Source organism: Polypterus senegalus, chromosome 13 (assembly GCF_016835505.1).
Source record: "Polypterus senegalus isolate Bchr_013 chromosome 13, ASM1683550v1, whole genome shotgun sequence".
Lineage (NCBI taxonomy): Eukaryota > Metazoa > Chordata > Cladistia > Polypteriformes > Polypteridae > Polypterus > Polypterus senegalus.
Genome location: NC_053166.1, coordinates 137,701,015 through 137,709,766, shown reverse-complemented (window position 1 = coordinate 137,709,766; position 8,752 = coordinate 137,701,015).

Genomic DNA, 8,752 nt, shown 5'->3' with positions numbered 1-8,752 from the left:
TTTGCGGAGAGAGTGTTGACCTTGTCAAGAGGCTGACTTACCTCAGCAGTGACATTCATGTCTCTGGTGACTCTTCCTTCATCAGTTACAGCACTATGGCCATTAGGAGCAATTTCCTGAGGGTGACCCAGTTTGCAGGATCCTCATTGTTGAGAACCCAAGTGGCTGGACCAGGCCAAGAGGACGTCCATGTAATGCCTGGCTGCACAGATAGATGGTCATTTCTGGGCCGTGTGTCGGGCTAGGGGGGCTTCTAACTTAGATCCAGAGCTGTTTCATTGAGTGGTGGGTACAACAACCTGGTAGTTTAAAATGTATCCAGTGTGAGTGTGGGTGCATTCATGAGTGGGTCCTTTGAGGAACTGATGTCCTCTCCACAGCTGGCTTATTTTCCCTGTGACCAATGCTGCCAGACATTGACTCAAATCCCCCTTTTGACTGTAAATTTGTTGGAACAGATTTGAGAATGCTGTGGTCTGTTGGGTTATGTCCATACTGCATCTCTGGTGTTAGTCTTTAGTACTAAAATATAAGTAATACAATATTTACAGACTGCTCCTCATCCTCATTGGCGCCACTGCTGCTCTACTGCCAAGTTGTTTTCCTGCCATATGGAAAAGTCACTTCTGATAAAGGAGCTCTTGAATCACCGGGTAGAGGGCTCCTTTCATCAGATTGGCCAGCCTAGCACTGACAGCTGTAGAATAGCCAATGGGGAGAGGTGGCTTGATGTCCAAGGTCTCCAGGGCTCTGACTGTGTCTGGCTCATCTCAGACTCCTTTTATACAGTCTTGCTGTGGGTCTACAATTAGCTGATGGACCGATATTTTGTTGTTTTTCATTTATGTCAATTAGTTTCTAGTTTGTTTTAGATGTGTTTGAACAAATCTATATCCTTATATGTGGTAGTTCAGTATTTATTGAAATACCTAACCTATAACATATTCTTGCATTTTGCTTTGAGAACTGTCGTGATGTTGTACGCCTGCTCTTGGTGAGAGGTGCTGTGCAACAACATATGTTCTAAAATACTTGTTTGAGCCAGCAGCCATACCACATGCACTCCAGAAGAGGTCATCCTCCAGAAGCTAAGCATGTTCGGCTCGGCCAATACTTGGATGGGAGATCATCTAGGAAAAAGCTTGGGTTGCTGCTGGAAGAGATGTTGGTGAGACCAGCAGGGGGCTCTTATCCTGTGGTCTGAATGTGGATCCCAGTGCAGTTACAGGGACACTGTGCTGTAAATAAGGTGCTGTACTTCAGATGAGACATACAGTAAAACTGAGGTCCTGATTGTCTCTGGTCATTTAAGATCCCTGGGCATCTTTTGTAAAGAGTGGCGTGTATCCCAATATCCTGGCTAAATTTGCCCTCCATGGCCTAGTACTTCTGTCCCCTTAATCATCCCCTGTCTCTAATCGGCTATCTCTCTCACAACTTCCCCACCTAATAGTTCACGTATGGTGAGCATATTGGTGCAAAAATGGCTGCCGTCATGTCATCCAGGTGGGTGGTATACATTAGTAGTGGTTCCCCACTGTCTTTGCTTTGAGTAGCAAGAAAAGCACTATATAAATATAGTTTATTATATTTCTGAGGTAGTAATGGTAGACTGGACATCTAGTTCTGTGAAGACGATTACTTGTGTTCTCTTTTGTGTGTTGTGTTTACCCCATTTTTTTAACACCCATTGTACACCCTACTTACTTGGAAGGGGGATCTATCTTTGAATTGCCCTTCTCAAGATTTCTTCCATTTTTATAACTTCCTACCAGGATTTTTTGGAAGTTTCTTCTTGTCTTCCTAGAGAGTCATGGCTCTGGAGCTGTCAAAATACAGGATCTGTTAAAACGAATTGAGGCATTTCTTGTGTTATTTTTGGGTTATACAAGAAGTAAATTGTTGTTGTTGTTATGTTTTTGTTGTGGCTTGTTCTCCCTTTTAACACCCAACATGCCAAAGGCACAGGACTGTGCTAATCTCACACTTGGAACAGACAACAATCAAGATACCTAATTTTGAGTTTGCTTAATCGTGGCTCGGAGTCTTGGACAACAGGAAGAAACAAAACAAAAAAGTTATAAATTCATCGTAATGGTAGACAGGGCAGGAAAGTCAATTGCAAATTGTGTCTTGCTTGGTCAGTGGTAAGCGTTTAGGATGGGGTGCATTTAGTTTTTAGACTGCCCTTTGGCTTCTTTTCAGCTGCTCTAAAGGACCCACTCAGTTGTCATTAGCTTGGTGTAAAGGACAATAAGAAGGGGTTAATTGCTCTTCCTATTGTTTCTCCCAATCCTCCCGGTATCTTATGTTTATTTATTTATTTTTTTTTATTTGACGGTTGACCCATTACAATCCATTAATGGTGGGGGATTTCTTGGATTCCTTTTATCTTGAAACAGAACTCTTTAAAGGATTGATCTGCTTAGCCAAAGCTGTTATTTTTTTCCCTCTTCGTCTGAAGTCATTCTTTTAGCATTCTGCTCTTCAGCATGGGCAAGATCAAATACTCTTTCACCCTCAGCGTACGAAAAGAGAAAGCAAGAATTAATGAGACTCTGTGCACTGCCAGAAAAAGCAGAAAGGAAAATTACAGAAAAATGGAAAATAAGAACCTGTGGTGTTTTTGGCGGAGGATGCATCTGCGCAATAAAGTTTCACTGCGGTATATTACAATCATAAAGTGTGTATTGCCTCCCACTCATTTATGGTAATTCAATTTCCAATTAATTTCAAGAATAGCCTTCATCCACTTGACCTTTAAGTCCATAATTTGAAATGCCAGTGGGGTTAATTTTATTTGACTTTTTTTTCCCTTTTTAAGGTAGTGAAATCACTTTTGATTCTCTATTTGGATGTGCTTTGGGTAGAAAATAGAACCTGTCTGATGATTTAAGAATACAAAAGTAATACTCATTATGGAAGCGGATGACATGAAGGGAAAACATGATGCAGGAGGGAGCATCAATCAATCTTCATTTTCTACAGTGGCCTTGTAGATTTGCTGGTGGACTCGTTGTGGTTGTCAACAGGCTCAAACAGAGAGAATTTCTGGGGTGCCAATCTGGCCATCCCCATCTAACTTTAAAATTAAGTAAGAGGAAGAGGAATCAAAAGAAGAAAAATAAATAAATGCATTTTAATTAATGAATCGGACTCTCTGGTCTGCCTTTGGGTATTCTTGGAGCTCCTTAGCTCTGTTCATTCCAGGTAGAACTAACACCTCCTTCTGGGCGATCGCCCTTTTAAAGCCCAGGTTCCGGAAGAGGTGGAGTCAGTTGCTCCCACCAGGCAGTTTCTCTGTACTGTAGAGGAGCTAAAAGGAAAGGCAGCAGCAGTGTCTCCTCTTGGCCCAGGGTGGTATCACATACCTGGGAAGAACTTGGAGGGTGATCCTGTGACACCTTCTGTATTCAGAACACATGCTGGGAGAGTAACCAGTAACCTTAAAATGGCCCAGAATGAGTGTGAACTTGAGTGTGCATTGAGACAGTACTTGATGCTGCTGGAGTGGCCTCCAGCTCGCTGCATCCTTGTAATGGAAAATTAATTCAGAAATAGATTAGCCAGAGTTTCTGTATACAACAGATAGTTCTTCATTTGTAACGAGGGAGAAATTATGCTTTTCTCAGAAGCACAAAAAACAAAAAAGTAAATAATTATTAAAAACAATCACAATCCCTTATAAACATATAAGAATTACAAAAAAGACAAAAAAAATATCTGGTGTGAACGCCACCCGGGCACAGACAGGCGGACATCTTGTTTAAAACACCACCACACGTTTATTTACAATATTTACACAATAATAGTGGTCACAAAGACCCAGTCACGTGCACAAACCCCAAATAGTCCTCAAACTCCTGGCCACAATGCCTTTCTTCGGGCCGCCTCCACACTCCTCTTGCTTCGTCCTACTTCCACCCGACTCCAGCCCTGAATGAAGGGAGACGGCCCCTTTTATGGAGGACCCGGATGAGCCCCAGGTGTTTCCGGCAATCTTCTGGCCACGCCCAAGTGTGGCGGAAGTGCCGGCTGTCCTCCCGGCTGCTCTCCGGCGCCATAAATCTTCCCCAGCACTTCCTGGTGTGGCGGGAGTGCTGGGGAAACAAGTCCCCAAGGCATTGGGCGCCTCCTGGCGGTGACCACGGGCCCCTACAGGGAAGGGCTTCCATGCCCTCGACCCGTGGCCCCCAAAGCAACCCGGAAGGCAAACCCCACGTGATCCAGGCAGGGCTCTGACCCTCTTCCGGTCCCTCCTGGCGTCCCGGCCGGGTCATGGCCCCTGGCATCCCTGACACTGGATAAAGATAAGAGAGCTATCGCAGTGATGCATTATGAAGGTGTAAAGGAGACCGAGTCGTATTTCTTGACAAACTTCTCCTGAATGATTTTGTTGGCTGAAAGTCCCTAATGCTAGTGTGTGTAAAGTAGGATGTGCAGAATTGTGCATAACGGCACTCAGTTTTGTCTTCACTCTCTTCTCCACCACTACTTCCAAAGGTTCAAGAGCGTGTCCCATAAATGAGCCTGCCTTCTTATTCATCTTACTGATTTGGTGGGCCTCTCTTGAAATGATGTTACCAGCCCAGCTCACCACAGCATAGAAAACCGAACTGGCCATTACACAGTTGTAGAAGACTATTCACATTAAAGGAGCACAATCTCCTAAGAAAAATAACGGTGCTCTGCCCTTCTTATATAGTTCTTCTGTTTCACTAGACCAAAGTATAAAGTATTCCTTTTGACAAAGAGTAAGGCTTGGTCACAAATCAGCAAAATTGAGCAAGGTGCTCTGTCCGGCTTTATTGCGGTGCAATCAGTGTCTTGCAGTATGCCGTCATTTGTAGCTCATTTATTAGTTAGTGTTTCTGTTCTATGATATGAAAAGAATCAAGCATTTTGCATGCAATTGTCTTTTGTGAAAGAGCCGGGTTCCTTGCTGCAGGCAGAGTGTTCGTAAAGGCGAATACCTTTATTTAAGAGAATGGAATTTGAACCTTGCAATGATCCATAGACAGACGATGGGATCTAGTAATGATTTCTGTCCAAGCTCTGACTGCGAAATGCCACTGATTTCGAGGTTTGATCGACATTTTTGCAATAAAGGGACGTAACACCTGCTGCTTAAACTCAACTCATTTTCCTGCAGCTAGTTCTGGCGATAGCACAGCAAACTGTGTGGCACATCTGCTTTTGAATGGCAGTGCAGGTATTATTGAGGGATAGAGCTCGTCGACTGTGTTGAATTGCTTAACCATGCATCACCACCCATTGCTTTACGAGGCTATCCAATCCCCCAAACTCCTCGATCATTGATTGTATTGTTTTTACTTGTGCTGCTTGATGCATCGTAGGATATCCCAACCCATGGATCATCAATTGAGTGTCTAAGCTTCACAGTGAACAAAGTTGCAAGATCATTCAGATTCATAAAGGTAAATTGCCTAATTTATTGTATATTTAAATTTAAGGATATGGAAAAATTTGATCCACTGTGGTGACCCCTAACGGGAGCAGCCAAAAAAAAAGAAGAAGAACTAGGCTGTATGTTTAAATTTTATGCATGGAGTTAAAAACTTATTTTTTTAATTAAATTTGTTCACCCTCAGTACTGTATGTGGCTCAATGTATGGTTCAAAAATGAGAAACTAACTTCTTCATCTTCAAATGTCATATTCCTTTTGTTTTGCAAATATAAATCAAACAAGTTGGCAGGATTTAGAAAGTTTTGGAACCACTGAATTAGACCAGTCTAGTTTGTTACAGATGAGGACCCACAAACACTTGTAGCAATGCCTCACCACCACATCCACTTTGCCATAGGGGGTCTTTGGAGCAGGACAGGTCAATAACCAGTTCTTTGGTTTTTGCTGATATTGAGTTATAGACAATTCTCTTTGCACGAAGAAACAAAGTTCTCCACCTGACTCCTACACTCTGTCTCATCCCCCTTATCAAGAGACTACCAATTATTGAAGCATTCTGCACTTGACATGACCTGGTTATATTTATAGCTTGATGCATTGGAAGAACTAGAAGCTGCAAAGTGGATGTGCCTAGTTTGGTCCCCCCTTTAAGATTATGGAGGGGCTTTGCTACTGGATGGGAGAGCCCTGGCTTCTGAATGAGTCATCCCATCTGTGGAGTACCTGGGTGAACATTAAAGGTGACAGTCGTGTTCCTTGTTGTGCTCCAGTGCTGCTCAACGTCTCATTTAAGAGACACAGCCTTTGAGTCTCACAAACTGTGGTCTGCCCGATAAACTCTCCATCTTCCAGGACACCATTCACCTGCAAATCTTGACGTTTACCCTTAATGGGGATGGCTGGATGCTATCAAAGGCACTGAAGAAATCCAAACACATAATCAGCACAATGCTGGCAGCTTTGTCCAGATGGGAATAACCACAAAACTATGAAACAACATCAAGATATAACATGAAAAGTGGAATTAAAGTAATTACTGGTGATCACTCTTAACTAACTTCCTTTAATGGTGTATATAATGCTGCATGGATGTCAAGCAAAAGCATTCCTGTAATAAGCAGGTAATAATCAGAAGGAGGGACATTATAGTTTTAACAGGTGGGCACCTTTAACATGAACAGAGTAATAGGAAATGCCATATGTGGTGCACAGTCCAGCCTGGTCTAATGATTTACAGAAGCTGTTCATTTCAGACACTTAACCGCTCACAGCAACCATCTTGAGAACAGAAAGAGGCTTCATCATTATGCTACAACAGATTCACATAAGACATATGAGCGCAGAGACAAATGTACATGAATATTTAAAGATTTAACATAAAGTAAACCCACCTTGGTAAAATTGTCTCCATTTCATGTAGAGTACACATGTAAATTATGATATTAAATTGAGATTTGACCATTGCAAATTCTTTTTTTATTTTGCTGGCAAGATAAAAAGCAAAATGTGTCTTGTAATATAAACGACAAGCAAGGATGTGTTGCAGAGGTTGAAAATTGAAGAAAAAGAAATAGCAAGAAGTAAAAATGCAACAATTAGGCAGACGCGAGTCCAAAATAAGATTGAGATGTTTTGAGGAGGGTTTTCTTTTAAAGAGGCCGTGGAGTTAAAGGGCAGGGCTTGTTCTGGGGAGGGGAGTGACAGGTCAACAATCTGCAGTGCTGGGGATGAAAAAGGGGGAAGAGTATGACAATGACAGCACCAGCAGCCTGGTGGTCAGGAGTAGAATTACACTTGGTATGTATGCCAGGAAACTGTCCACCAAGCACATGTGCATGACAACCTAAACAAAACATATAACTTGAAGTGAAAAACTATACCAATGAAGGCAAATATATATATAAAAAATAATAATAAATAAACAAATGGTTACAAGTCTGATCATTGGGACTAAGGGGTGGAACTTCAGGCTGTTGTAGCAGACGCACAACACACTACTGGTGCTCTACATCACCTTTGTATATTCAGTTTCATTGGACTTAACTTTTCTTTAATGTTCAAAGACATTAACTTAATAAGATTATAAATTTGGGGATATAATCAATGCAAAGGAGCTTAGTGGGAAGCAACAAGCTCGCATAAAGTTAATTTAAAGGAAATTTAATTTATAGTTCAGTTGTTCAGTTGTATAAATTAAGTTGGAACAGTATGGAAAACGTTTACAAAAAACAGTTATTTATAAATTTACTTTGACTTTTATTCAAGCAGAAACGATATAACAACAAGGTATACTCGTTAGCCCTGTGGTGGGCTGGCACCCTGCCCGGGGTTTGTTTCCTGCCTTGTGCCCTGTGTTGGCTGGGATTGGCACCAGCAAACTCCCATGACCCTGTAGTTAGGATACAACGGGATGGAAAATAGATGGACGGATGGATGGATGGTATACTCATCAACTGCAATGTTTGTTTTTTTTTTTTAAACTATGCATTTATTCTGAAACTGATGTCTGCAACACACTCCCAAATAAAGCTGGGACAGGAGTAGTTTAGAACTCAGAACAATGTGACAAGCTGAAATAACAAGGTGATGAGAAAAAAGTTAAGCCATCACGCTCTTTTACAGTGTTTCCTTAAACTATGAATCGCAACCTGTGACATCTGAACTTATGTCACGCTGAGTCATAAACCACAATAGTACTGAATGGGAGAGGATCGTGAATAGTTTGCGGAATGCCTTACGATGGCTCATCGTGGGCAACTTAAGCAAACGTCATTGCTTTGCTATGACCTGCATCTGCAATTCTCCAAGAGAAAACCCCATAGGGGTGGTGATTGGTGGCGATTCTACAAGGGGACCCTGGATGACACTCTGTAGCGATTGTGGGTGGCAAAGACACAAAAAAGGCAAAAATGAGTCACAATAAAAAATAAAGTTTAAGAACCACTGTTCTAGTATATAAGGGGCCTCCAAAAAAGGCCTTCTCCTTTAAGAGCAAGGATGGTTTAAGGCTCACTTAATTTTCCAAAAGGTATGTCAGTGAATCATTCCACACTTTTTATTAATATATATAATATACTAGAAAGTTATGTTATTTCTGTTCAGTTTGTTTATTATCTTTGCATATACTTACATTCTTTGTGGGTGAAGCCCCTACTGGGTCCTCCTTCAGGCTTATTTAAGTCAGCTGAGAAGGTTTAAGATGTAAAGGTCAATTCATTCATTGTTGAGTTCTGTATCGCTGTTTCTATTTGGAGTTACTGTTTTTATGATATTCTTGTCTATTTTTCTTGAATTCTAATTACAGATTTATGTATTGGGATTTG